The sequence below is a fragment of the Cibotium barometz genome, chromosome 65 (assembly GCF_041138505.1).
Source record: "Cibotium barometz isolate CiBa-2024 chromosome 65, ASM4113850v1, whole genome shotgun sequence".
Classification (NCBI taxonomy): Eukaryota; Viridiplantae; Streptophyta; class Polypodiopsida; order Cyatheales; family Cibotiaceae; genus Cibotium; species Cibotium barometz.
The window spans coordinates 16800837-16815815 of NC_141110.1; positions in this window are offsets into that span (position 1 = coordinate 16800837).

The window sequence follows — 14979 nt, forward strand, 5'->3', positions numbered from 1 at the left end:
GAGTAAATGCCCACTTAAGATGAAGAGTTGACTGAGAACAAGGTTGATTATAGTAAAAAAACTATGAATATTACTAAAAAATGAGATATTTTGGGTATAATGATTCAATTTTGACACCTTGGTAAGGAGAAGGGGGCTCTTCAAGGAGGCACCTATTTCACATGTGTGGTGGAGTTTTAAACTCAAAAATATTGTGATATTTTTATCTCTCCTCTCTCCTGGATTAAACCAAATCAAAAGGAAGCTAAACTAGGTCCAAATCTTGTCTAAATTCAGCCAAACTGAACCTGGAAAATTCTAGAAACTAGTTGGACTTGGTTAGAGGCCTCCCTCACCTATAAATAGATCCTTAGCCCTTTGTAAGAAAATATGAGAACTATACCATGCTAGTATTATATACTGAAATAATGATATTTTCTATTATCCTCTAAAAATCCTCTACAAATTGGAGATATTGGAGTTTCTCTCTCTCTCTCTTCAATCTTCCTTGGAGTCTTCATCAACATACCAAACCAATTGATTGGTTGGGGGCCTCTACGTTGATTAAAGAATCAAGCAATCTAGGAGGTAAAGTGTGGTTTATAGTGTCCTTTTTTTTAATCTCCAAATGTTCTCTCTTCTCAACCCCTCTCAAGCTTGAGAAGCATTCAATTGAATGGCTTTTTAATACAATTGAAGTTCTTTAATGAATTGTAGTGATAAAACACATAAATTTTCATTTATGCTTAAATTAAATGTTTTTTTTAAGCATGTCTCTCTCTCCCCCAAAGAATGGTCATTCCTATGATCTATTCTATATTCAAATGAAGCTTCTCATTGGGCAATTCTCTAATCTAAAAGTAATTTCTATGCTTGTCAAATTGAGGCCAAATAAGTGGCTTTTTAATGCTTTTATGCTATTTAATTCATGGAAAAATTAGAAATCAAGTCCATAATTGCATATTGATCCAATTAATGGTTATTCTATCATATTATATTACTAAACTTTATGTTTTTAAAATTATTGAGAATTATCAGTAATAACAACGAAGCTATGGTAAAATTTTTAAAAAATTAACACATAAATCATTTTCATTCATAATATGAAAAGAGGACTTCCTACCATATTCTAGGATTAATAATCCTAGATTAATTGAATGATTCTCATTATAATCATGAAAAATTTAATTTTTATATTTATGCATAAATAGTTAATTAGAAAAAAGAGAAATTTCTAGTAATTCATTTTTATGTTAAAAGAGTAATCCCCATGACAATGAAAATCCATGTATTGAAGTAAGAGAAAAATTGGGATGCTAAAATAATGTATATTTTATTGAAGAATTTTAGTTAAATTTATTTTTTTGCATAGATAAATTTTAATGATGAAAGAGAAATTCCCACCATATTGGAATTCAAATATTTAAATGAGGAAAGTGTAATTTTTAGCATATTGAAATTAATGGGTATTTTATTTAAACTCAAAGATGAATTTTAGATTTAAAAAAATTATCTATGAGAAATGTTTAAATGCTAAAAGAGAAATTCCTATGACATTTAGAATCCCATCATTTAGATGGGAAAAGAGAAATTCCTAGCATATTGAAATTCATGGGTATTTTATTTAAATTCAAAGATGAATTTTAGATAAATTTATTTTATCTATGAGAAATATTTAAATGGTAAAAGAGGAATTCCTATGACATTTGGAATTCCATCATTTAGATGGGAAAAGAGAAATTCCTAGCATATTGAATTAATGGGTATTTTATTTTTATGAGAAATATTGATGATAAAAGAGAAATTTCCATGACGTTGGAATGCAAATAATTAAATGCAAAAAAGAGGAATTTCCATGGTATTTGAGATCCAAGAAATTAAATGGAAAGAAGAGGAATTTTTAGTATAATTCAATTTATGATTATTTATTATCAAAAGTGAAAATATGGGTAGAATTGATTTCTGTAAATCCCATGAATTCTTTTATTCAAAAGAGGAATATTGAATATAATTCAATTGAGGACTTGAGAAGGAATATAGAAATAGTTGTTCAAGAAAAGGAACCTTTAATTAGGCCAAGCAATTGGTAGAAATTTAAAAAAAGTCCCATTATCGAAATCAATCTAGATAAAGCTACTAAATGGGAATAACATGTGAAAGAATGGATGTGGATGTGTATGTGAAAGAATCGATGTGGATGTGTATGTGAAAGAATGGATGTGGATGTGTATGTGGAAGAATGGATGTGGATGTGTATGTGAAAGAATGGATGTGGATGTGTATGTGAAAGGATGTGATATCAATGTGAATGAATGGATGAGATGTAATGTGATGTGAATCAGGATGTGAATGAATAAGATGTGGATGTGTATGTGAATGAATGAGATGTGGATGCATATGTGAATCAGGATGTGAATGAATGAGATGTGGATGTGTATGTGGAAGATTGGATGTGGATGTGGATGTGGATGTGGATGTGGATGTGGATGTGAAAGAATGGATGTGGATGTGTATGTGAAAGGATGTGATGTCGATGTGAGTGAATGGATGAGATGTAATGTGATGTAAATCAGGATGTGAATGAATGAGATGTGATGTCATGTGAAACGGATGTAAATGAATGATATGGGATGTGAATGGATGAGATGTGATGTGATGTGAATTGGGATAAGAATGAGTGAGTTGAGATGTGAAATGAATGTGATCATATGTGATGTAAATTGAGATAGATGTGAATAAATGATATGGGATGTAAATGAATGAGGTGTGATGGGATGTGAATATGGGTAGATGCGAGTGGATGAGATGTGATAAGGATAAATGAGGAAAGATATGATGAGATGAAAAATGATGTAATTGGATGAGAATAGGAATACATATGAATTGGATATGGATTAAGTAATGTGGATAGATGTGGAAGAATGTGAAAGACGAGAGTTCATTATAGAAACTGTATTTATGACCTGTTTTTAAATGACTATTTTATGTCAATAATGCTGGGGAAGCATTTTGACTGTCTTGAGAATGAGGTCATGGAGACCTAACTGATAAAGTTGCAATGGCTGACGGAGATTCAACGGAGGACGTCTCGCATAGCAAGGTCGGCCGAGGTCTTGACCAGCCTCGGTTCGATTTAAATGGTGAGCTTCCGATACGGTGGATGCAGGACCAAGGAAGCTGCCTATGAGTGAAGCACTAGGTGACCTACGAAGGATCCTAGAGGGTGCTGACCATACGGTGCTTGGGCTCTGGGTTGCCGCGAAGATACCCACACGTGCGTCGGGGAAGATATTGGAACAAGGAGTAAGAGTTGTTTTTTGAAACCGGGCATGGATCTGGTTATTGACCTTGCTGTTCCTCAATGGATGAGTCCATGGCTCTTTTATATGGATCTGTTGGTTGATCTTGCTGATCTTCAACGGAGATTCCATCTTGATTTTTATAAGTGAATATATTGTCGGGTACTATGAGCTAGGTGTTAAACAATCCTAAAATGGGATTGATCATGGTGATAGACAATGATTAAGCAACATAATTAAGGTGGGTTATACCACACTAAAAACTCCATGAGAGAGAGGGAGATTGCACACTACACACTTGATCTCTTCTATTTTCATATCACAATGAACCATACAATGATATAGGCTTTCTAGCCTTATCCCACTTTACATGTCATCATCCATGTGGCAACTCCTTTTCCACTCCTTTTGGTCAACACCTCACACACCATACAATATTACATGTGGCATTCTTTTCTTGCCACAATATCTTGCACCTTTAGGGTGCTTTCCCACATACACACAACACCACAATTTTATCTCTCAATACCCCCTCTTAATCGAGGTGTTCCACAACTCACCCATCACCCATCATAATGTAGCATTGCATAACCGCTCACAATGTAGCATTGCACAACCGCAATCGCTACCTCTCAACATTCCCCCCCCTCAATGATACATTGGAGTGTCCATCAACCAAACATGTGTGCGCGTGTCTACCATCTTAGACACCTAGTCCATTTTGAGCTGACTCGCTTACAGCGAAACCACTTAGTCTGGTTTGAACGTAGAAGTTCGGGTGGGAACCAACCCATGCGCATGCACCTCACACGTGCATCACTCATGCACACATCACGCAACAACCATTTCGAGCTTCTAGGTGAGCTCGGGCAGGGCGACCCTCATACCATGGATGATTACAAAATTTTGTTGTTTTTGAGCATGCATGCTCGTGGACGATTGTCCATCATCATATTTGGGTTCAAAATAAAATTACAAACCCCTTGGTCACAACCGGGCAGGGGACCCTTGATGTGTGTGTGAACATGTATCAACCAGTTCTTTCACTTGTGTTTTTACAAGTATTCAAAACCATGTGAACTCAGGCTTATGACGGAATGGTGTGAAACAACCCTTACTCCATTAAGGGTAAGTTGAACCAAACAACAAAAAAAACATTTTAATTTCTTTATTTAGCAGTTGTGCGTCAGGTAGTTGTGCCTGCTGTTGAATGCTCGAGCTGTTTTTGTAGCACAAACAGAGTCCAGTCTTTATGCTGGTCTACGCGCCAATTTTGGGACCCACAACCAGTGGGTCTTCTCCTTCCTTGCCTCGCCAAGCCATGGCGACCTTCTTCCTACTGCTGTTGTAGAATATGAGACGATGCCAGTCCTGTGCTGCCCGCTTTGTCTGTAGCTTTTACCATCCTCACTGCCCTGTTGAAGCTACATCCTCACTGCCCTGCTACCTTAAAGTTCATGCTTCCTCTCCTTCGCCTTCTGCTGATATTACTGCTTCTTCGCCTCCTGCTAATATTGCTACTTCTTCCTTTTCTTCCTCCCCAATTTCTTCTCCTTGTTTCTGCTTTCCGGCCTGTCTCATGGAAACCTCTTCCTCTTGCACAAGATTAGTGAATTGTGTTGATAGATTGCTACTGTTAACACGACCTAGTGGATCCAGTTAAGGGATAACAAATTAAAAACGTGCATAACTGAAACTTCCATGGAGGAATGTTCAAATGGAATTTTTGGTCTGATGGACCATTATTGTGTTAAGAATATGAATGATATGTTCTGAATGAATTGTTATCTGATAATGAGTTCTATATAAGCAATCTTTCTCCCATGATTCTGTGGAGAGCTGACCAATCTAAAGAACCCCAGAATCAGTTGGATCTAAAGTTGGACTTGAATTGTAAATAAAAGGACTTAACAAGAATTTTCGTATTGATAGGATCATGGATCGAGGTCGTCGTGGTAGGAATAATAACCCCCAACTCGATGAGGAAGAGCTCGACTTGGATGTTCGTAAAACTCTTCATAGATCGCAACAGCCTGGACCCTTCAAGGGTGAAGGGGAAAACTTGGGTGAGACTGTGGAGAAGTGGATCGAAGCAATGGAAGAGTACTTCGATGTCACTGGGTACAATGAGAAGAGCAAAATGGCTCTTGCAAGGCTGAAGATAGTAGAAACAGCCAGAGTAGCATGGAGAAACCACTACGAGACAAACCGTGTGGATCGAAACACTCAGACATGGAATGATCTCAAAATTTACATAAGGAAGAGATTCTGTCCTCTCAGTTTTTTCGAAACAAAGATGAACTAATTCTTAGAGTTAACCCAAGGGAGCAGAACTATTGAAGTATATCACCAACAAGCATTCGCTCTCCTCCTCAAATACTCGCCATCGCTGGATGAAGAACAGCTGATGGCCAGGTTCATTCGTGAACGAACTTTGAATATCCTAGTGAAGAATGCCAAGCCAGTTTCCATGGCCGAAGCAGTGTGGGTGGCGCGAAGGATTTCGCCAAGGCCTTTGATGTCAAGGTCCCGCCGAAGCTAGCACCATCACCTTTAAAAAGGTTTTTAGCTCCAGAAGGTGATTCCAACCTTCCACCGTCTAAGAGATATAAGGGTCAAGCCCAAGATATGGGAAGTTCCAGAATGGAAGAAATGTCCTTTTCCCAGCACTCAATCCCTTGGAATTCAACTTTAGAAGTTCCACCCTTGAACAAGGGAGTGAAATGCTATAACTGTCAAGGATTTGGACATCGCAGTATGGATTGCTCAACTCCTTTTGGAACAAGGTCTTCAGGGTGGGAAAATCAGGGATCAAGATTCCAGACTCCAGCTCCTTCCTTCCAGAGTAATCAGGTTTCTTTCCGCCAAAATCAGAGAAATCCCAGAGGTGGTAGACCCTCTAACCAACCCGCAGTTTTAATCCAAAGTAATGCAAGACCTCCGCCTCTCAGAATAGGGGAAGTCAAAGAGAGATGTTCCCAAATCGGCCGTCCACTTCCAAGGCAGTAACGCTGGAAGTGATTGAAGAAGAAGAAGATGATGAAAGAGATCATACTCCACCTAAGAGATGAGGACATCTCGCGTTTTTAAGTGGGGTAGGATGTAAGATTCCTCCCTCCAGCTTTTGAGGTGTACAGGTGTAAGAACCCCCCCTTCTGATCTTGTAATTATTCCCCTCTTTGAAATAAAAGAAAGATTCTATTTTACCCTGGAGAAAGATTTTGTTTTACCCTATTTTAACCTGGAGAGAGAAAATGTCTAGAGAGAGGTAATCCAAAATTGAGATATTTTTGGATATAAAAATCCTCCTAGTGTCTAAAATAGTTTTCCTTGAAATAGAAATTCAAAAATAACTTTCCAATGTGCATTTGGGATCAATTAAAAATAAGTATAAAGGACCTTAGCCTAAGGGTCTAGATTTTCATAAATTTTTAGATTATGGTCCAATTAAGGTTCCTATGGGCCAATAGGATCAATCCAAGTGTGGGGAGGAGATAAATCCGATTTATAAAAAAAAATACCCAAAAATGAGTAAATTCCCACTTAAGATGAAGAGTTGACTCAGTACAAGGTTTATTAGTAAAAAACTATGAATATTACTAAAAAAATGAGATATTTTGGGTATAATGATTCAATTTTGACACCTTGGTAAGGAGAAGGGGGCTCTTCAAGGAGGCACCTATTTCACATGTGTGGTGGAGTTTTAAACTCAAAAATATTGTGATATTTTTACCTCTCCTCTCTGCTGGATCAAGCCAAATCAAAAGGGAGCCAAACTAGGTCCAAATCTTGTTTAAATTCAGCCAAACAGAACTTGGAAAATTCTAGAAACTAGTTGGACTTGGTTAGAGGCCCCCCTCACCTATAAATAGATCCTTAGTCCTTTGTAAGAAAATATGAGAACTATACCATGCCAATATTATATTATGCAGCAAATGGCTGCAGTCAGCCGCCCGCCGATGCTATACACACAGAGAAGTTATCCTCAAAATCTTGAAGGCCATGGAAGAACAAGAGGCAAGATACCAAGTGTTAGAAGGGCACAACCAAATGCTAATCAAATCCGTAGTTCAAAGGATCAAAGAGAACATGGAGATGAAGGCATAAGTCGAACAAGCCAAGGATCAGCTCTAAAGAAGGGCAACATACATGTAAGGTTCCCTCCTTCCAAAATAGAGGAAACACTTAAGATAGTCCACTAAGTCTTATCTTGGAGAAAATTTCCTACTCATCGACACCTTGACCATGCAGAGATTCAAGGATACGATTCATAGGTAAGACCTAGTTCTATCCCGCAACAGCAGGGGGAGCATGGTCTTCTAAAAATCAAATCACCCATAGGGTAATTGATTATAATTTGGGCAACTACTAGTCTTGATTCCTAGACACAACAATTTTTTCCTCATCCATGCAAGGCACAGCTCTGCTGGCCTACTCTTCTAGAATAGAATTGCCCGAGAACCTATTTATCTAGGGTAGGGCTTTCACTTAATATGTTGGAAAGCTACCCGACTAATCGGGTCCACCTGTCCGTAGGATGGTGCCGGGCATTCCATCCTCCCACTTTTCACCCTACTCACGCGTCAATTTTATTTTCTAATTAATCCTACCACACTGTTTGACATAAATAAACATGTTCCTTAATTAAGGCCCTTTTTACAAGGTTTGTTAAAACAGCATTTTTTCACAGTACAATAATGCCAAAGACAAGATTTATATAAAAAAAGTTTATACATGAATCAATTCCATACAAGCCAAACTTGCTCTCTTATTCTTTTCCTTTATACTACCGATGATCTAGAATTTGGCCTTCCAGCCTCTACATGTTGGGCAAAACCCTACGGGACCATACACCTCATCGTCGGCGGCTATTGGCGAGGACTCAAGCCGGCATGTCGCCCTCTCAAGCTCCGTCGCTCGATCCTCCCGCCCCTCAGAGGGATGTCTATGCACTAGGGTGGGCTAATTCACCGCACTAGCCTGGGCCCTCAAAACTAGGTAGCATCACAATCACTCACCTCAATTGACAAACCTCATTCTCCTAATGGTATGAGGGATACCATGGGCCAGTCCGGGCCTTACTAACGTCTCTGCCGTCCGGCTATACAAGCACAAGAACAGGGCAGCGTCAAGGTAGAGCCGATCTTACAATTGGTATCAAAGCCGATCTTAGCTCCTTACTAGGACTTGCCATTTAAGGACTATTGTGCAATGTATGTTTTACCTAACATAATGCTAAAAACAAGTTGAATTAATGATTGAATGATTGTAGGAAGAGGAAGATGCCTACTCAAAGTTTCTAGTTTTCCAATGCATCTTCGAAACTGCTAGTCACTCTCCTCAAATTTCGAGTTCCATGACACCATGGTGCAGATACTAGAGAAGATGTCCCTCCCCCATTTCTCTCATATCAAAAGAGGATGGGGTAGAGATTTCTAGAGTCATGGGCCGAGATATTTCTTCATTCGAGCGGATCGAATTGGGAACCTTACCATCGACCTAAAGCGGATTTTTGGATTGAAAAGTTGAAGATGATCCATTTATTTTGGTTCGTCGGTACTCCCAGGGCCAACACCTCTCTGACTATAGATGGGATTTGTATACCTCAGGATCACTGGGTGTATGATGAGTGATGTAGATTTTACCTTGCTGCTGACAGAGTAGCTGTGTTAGTACCTATCCCAATCCAGAGTCTACCACCCTTACCATCAATTTTTTGAGTCTTAAAAACTACAGCGGAACCCCCATACTTCACCTATGTGGACCGCTCTACCCTTATGGCATAGTCAAGCTTAGGAATTTCCCTTGATGGCAAATAAGACTAATTATATTAGTCTTATATTTGGAAATAAAATGATTTCAATGTTTTACTCTCCAAAATAAGCGTTGTGCAAGTATGAATCTTGTAATCTTAAAATTATTTTTACAATGATGGCCAGGACGATCAGCCTCCACTTCCCAATGCGCTTTACACTGATATCCAGGAGAAGAAGCTCCTATTCAAGCAAATGCAACCTCCCTCCTTTAAAGGAGGGGGTTCAAAGATTGAGAAGGATGCTGAAGTGTGGATTGAAGCGATGGACTATTATTTCTCTACTGCTGGTATTGGAGTAGCAAATCAGTCTATGCTTGCACGATTTTGCCTCATCAGAGATGCTAAACTCTAGTGGAAACAGTGGTGCCATGACAAGGGAGTCACTGAGCATTCTCAAACGTGGGAAGACATCAAGCAGGCCGTGAAGGAAAGATATCTTCCCCCATCCCACAAATCCATAAAGATGATTGAGTTTTTTAGTCTTAGGCAGTATAGCTTAACTCTTGAGGACTACTATTCCAAATTTATCACTCTTCGGAAGAATGCCCCAGCTATGACTACTTCTCAGCAAGTGGCCCGTTTTTGCCAAGGGTTAAATGAACCCTTAGATTCCCGCCTTGAAGCAATGAGGCCTAGCACATTACAGGATGCTCTCATACGAGCAAAGCCCCTTGTGAAAGAAATGAGGACTGACAAATCTAAGCCTCAAAAAAGAGATCTTACCCTGAGGCAAATCTTAAAGATCAACCCTACAAGAAACCCCAACAGAATTTCCCCTACTACAACAGAGAGCGGCAAAGCAACTCTTTTATCCCCCGCTCGTATGCTGTGCTTCTTCCAGAGAAGGCCCTCTGTGTTTTGAATAATGCAATGAGCCGGGACACTTTAGGGCCAACTATCCCAAGATGGCAACATCATTCCCCCACGGTGGTAGAGGAAATCAAGGCCGTGGAACCCCTATCCACCAAGGTGCAAGAGGCGATGGACGTGGCAGAGGCAGCAGAGGAGCAGTTGCTAGGACCGCCTGTATTATAAGTGAAGAACTGACCTTGGAAATGGCTGAAGAAGAGCGTGCCACCATCCATGCGACATTAGAACACCATCCATGTGACAGTAGAACACCAAGGTCTGAATAAACAATTTGGTGTAATCCAAATCCCAACCACTCATCACGGTAAGCCATTCCAGCTTTTGATTGATTGTGGCAGTACCCATTCATTTCTTTCTCCTAGGTGTTTGCAAAAATTAAACTTGGATCAAAAAATAGCTAGAAGAATGATTGTAGAGTTAGCCAGTGGGAAAGATGTAGTATCTCGCCACTCTGTAGGAAACCTTGATTTTGAGCTGGGTAATGAGCAAACTCATGGTGGCCACTTTAGAGTCTTGCCATTAGGAATTTATGATGGAATCCTTGGGATGGACTGGTTAAACAAAGCTAGCATTCACTATAACCAGGGGAGTATCACTTTTGAAAATGAGCATGGCCAAGTAATATCCATTCAGGGGATAACAAGAAAACCTAAATCTAGGGTAGTCAAGGCAAAACATCTTCTCAAGGGAGCACGTAAGGGTCAGAAAATTTTCTTAGCCAAGCTCAACAAAGCCATTGAACCTAGTAATAAGGAGGCAGAACCCTCTTGGCTCCAAGAATTCTCTAACATCTTCCCTGTGATGACGAGCTTACAGGGCTACCGCCTCCTCGAGAAGTCGATCATGAAATCGAGGTAATCCCTGGAGCTCAACTTGTCTCAAAAATGCCCTATAAAATGTCCCTTCCTGAAGCCATTGAACTTAAAGAGCAACTTTCCCAACTCATTGAGCAAGGATTCGTACACCCCAATAGCTCTCCTTGGGAGGCACCTGTTCTTTTCCAAAAAAATAAGGACGGAACTCTCCGCCTCTGCATAGATTATAGAAGGCTAAATCAAGTCACTATCAAGAATAAGTATCCTAACCCTCGCATCGACGAACTTCTTGACAGGCTTCATGGGGCCAAAGTTTTCTCAAAAATAGATTATAGGTTTGGTTACTATCAGATCAGAGTCAAGGAAGCAAATATACCCAAGACAGCCTTCAATACCCGTTATGGCCACTATGAGTTTACTGTAATGTCATTCGGGTTAACCAATGCTCATGCAACCTTCAACCACCTAATGCAAGATATATTCCGTCCTCACTTGGATGAATTTGTGCTTGTTTTTTTTAATGACATCTTAATCTACTCCAAATCAATGGAAGAGCATGAGGAGCATGTGCGTAGAGTTCTGCAACAATTGCTGTGCAGACACAAACTCTATGCCAAGAAGAGCAAATGTACTTTCTTTACTCATCAAATTGAGTATCTTGGGTTCATCGTCTCCAAAGATGGCATCTCAATAGACCCCACCAAGATCAAAGATATTCTGGAGTGGCCACCCCCTAAATCAGTTCGTGAAGTTTGTGGGTGTTTGGGAATCACGGGATGGTATAGGATTTTTATCAAAGATTATGTAGCTGCAACTTTGACAGATCTTCTTAAGAAGGATTGCAAAATAGTGTGGCTACCAATCCATCAAAACAGTTTTGATCAACTCAACGTTATTATTACTTCTGCCCCAGTCCTGAAACTTCTTGATTTCACCAAGGAATTTGAAGTGGTTAACTGATGCCAGTAGTCTAGCACTTGGTGGTGTCTTAGGCTAAGAAGGAAGACCAGTCGCTTATACTTCCCACAAGTTGAAGCAATATGAAGCAAATTATGCCACTCATGATTTGGAACTCTTAACAGTTATTCATTGCCTCAAATTATGGAGACATTATCTCTTGGGGGGGCAAATTCCAACTTGTAAATGACAAAAGTCTGAAGTGGATCTTCACCCAGCCTAACCTCAACATGCGACAAAGGAGATGGATTGAAACTCTACAAGAATATGACTTCGACATCAAATTCCACCCTGGGAAAGATAATGTGGTAGCAGATGCACTTAGCCCGCCGCAAATCTTTCTTAAGTGCAATTTCAATGCCAAATAATCCCATACTGGTTAAGGTGGAAGAAGTCTCATCTCATGATCCAGAAGGGGAAAATTCAGAGAAAGAGAAGAATCTAATCAAGGGATACTCCACTCATGAACAAGGAAGCCTCTAGTTAAATCAAAGGCCATGTATACCTAAGGATCTTGCTTTAAAGAAACTAATCCTCCATGAAGCTCATGATAGTCCTGCACAGCAGCAGGACACCCAGGCTATGCAAAAACATTAAATGCCGTAAGAAGGAGCTTTCATTGGGCAGGCTTGAAAAATGATGTCCTTCGATACTTGAAGCAATGTCTCTCATGCCAAAGGATCAAAGTTGAAAGGGTCAAGATGCCTCTGGGAAACATTAACCCTTGGATATTCCCCAAATGAAGTGGGAGTGCATTAATATGGATTTTGTCACAAGTCTCCCCACTGTACAAGGAGGATATGACTCCATTCTGGTAGTAGTGGACTTACTTACCAAAGTAGCTCACCTTATACCAGCAAAGAAGACCTTCAAAGCTTCAAATATTCATCAAGGAAGTCTTCAAACTTCATGGTCTCCCAAAAAGGATAGTAAGTGACTAGGATTTTGACTTCACTTCAAAGTTCTGGCAGTCCTTATTTCAAGCCCTGGGCACTCAACCTTGCTTTAGCACAACTTATCATCCAGAGACTGATGGCCAGACTGAGAGAGTCAATCAGGTAATTTAATACATTCACATAGCATATTGTGGACGAGAACCAAGAAGATGGATTCAATACCTTCCTCTAGTAGAATTTGCCTTAAATACATCTTATCATCAGAGCATATAGGAATGTCACCATTCAAAGCACTCTATGGGCAAGAATGCTTATCTCCTCTAAATTTCTCTCATCAGACCATAAGAGTTGAGGCATCTAGGGAAATTCTTGAAGAGATGGAGGAACAAACCAAGGCAATCCAAAAGGATATTAAGCTGCTCAAGATCGGCAAAAGCATTATGCTGACACCACCAAGAGGCCTGAAAGGATCTTCAAGGAAGGAGACAAAGTTCTTCTACGAGTGAGACCCAAACAAAGTTCTCTATCACTTGGGAAATATAAGAAGCTCAGTCCTAGGAATTGTGGTCCCTATACAGTTATCAAGTGTCTAGGTAAAAGTGCCTATAAACTCCAACTCCCAGCAGCCCATATCAAAGTCTACAATGTATTTCATGTAAGTTTATTAAAACCTTATGTACCCAGTCTCGATCATATTCTTGATGATGAACAAGTTGTAATCCCTACTCAAGGAGTCCTTGAGCCCAGTAGGATCATAGATTCTAGGGAAAGGCAACTCTGAAATAGAACTCTTGTAGAACATCTAGTACAGTGGAAAGATTATCCTGGAGAGGATGCAACTTGGGAAGATGAAGCTACACTCTTAAAGGATTATCCCCAATTCATGAGACGAGATGAAGACATCTTGATTTCTTTAAGGGGGGAAGGATGTAACATACCCATCTTCACTGATGATAAAGAAATGTCCATGTAATAGATGAATTTGTGAGTTTTTATGGTATAAAAATCAATGATTTTATTAAATGTGCCATTTCTACTTAGAATCTTCAAAATCCAAGCCCAAATTTAGAATCTATGGACAATCTTACCCTAATATAGGATTTTACAGCATCCAAAACGGACACTGGATCAAGCTTATACGCAAATTTTGGTTATTTTTAGTTAAAAAACCACAACCTTTAAACCGTAATAAATGCATGATCGGGCATCCGATCGACAAACGGTCTGCACCCCAACAACCAGGGGAACATCCCGGACAAAAAAAAAAAATTCGCCCCCCCAAGCGGTCCAGCATGCAAATCAAGGCCGACACCCCAAATTTGGAGACCTCGCCCCCAAAAAAGGGACCGTACACACTCACCAGGGTGCCTGTACAATGGCCGCACAAGAACCAAAGGTCGGCCACCCACTGTGGTCCACACGCACCGCTACATGGACACCCATTCTCCCTCCAACCAAATAAGGTACATGCGTACCACTCCTTTCCCTGTTAACTGCCACATACCTTTCCCCCAAAGCCATGCAGGCCACTGATCCATAGCCTTTGCTGGCACACTGTCCTTTCGACCGTGCTTTGCGTAGCGCCCACACCCATACCCCACAGCTATATAAACCCCTGGGATGCTCCATGGACAGCACGCTTTTCTGCGTACCCTATACTCTACCGTGTCACCGTCTGTGTATCGCCATCTGTCCCCTGCACAGTGTACCTGCTATAGTACAGCCGCCCCTTGCGCAGTGTACCTGCTATAGTACATCCGCCCCTTGCTGCTGCCCCTCTCAACACCCCCTCATCTGCCACTTTTTAGATAAGGTAACTTTCCTCTACTCCCCCCTTATTAGAAGGTAGTGTCCTTAGCTCTTCTCCCCCCCTGTGAAGAGACTTACAGCAGCACCCTTCTCCCCTTCAGCAAAACGTTTTTGTTAAGGACATCTCACAAATCCCCCCCATTTGCGAAACGATCTCGGAATTGAGATCTGACTGGAGCGTTTTGACCGCGACAGCGAGCCCTACAAGGCAACGTCTAAGATAGCCCCATCTCGGAAACGCCAGAATATTGCCTCGGGAGAAGCGTGCAACAATGAGTTTAGAGAAGATGCTCCTAATGCAGCTCCAACACTCCCGTTTTACAAGCTCCTCAAGGAAATGGTGGCCAGGTTATCTTTTAAAGAAGAGTTTTTTTTCTTTAATATTAATGTTAATAAATGTGTATCTTTTCGTTAAAAATAAAAAATTGTATGAAGCTACGATTTGAAGTGATGCTGTATTCAATGAATTGTATTGAAATTGTTATCTTTAAGAGAAAGAGTGCAAGTTTTTCTTGGCTTCGACTCTAACTCCGTTCCAT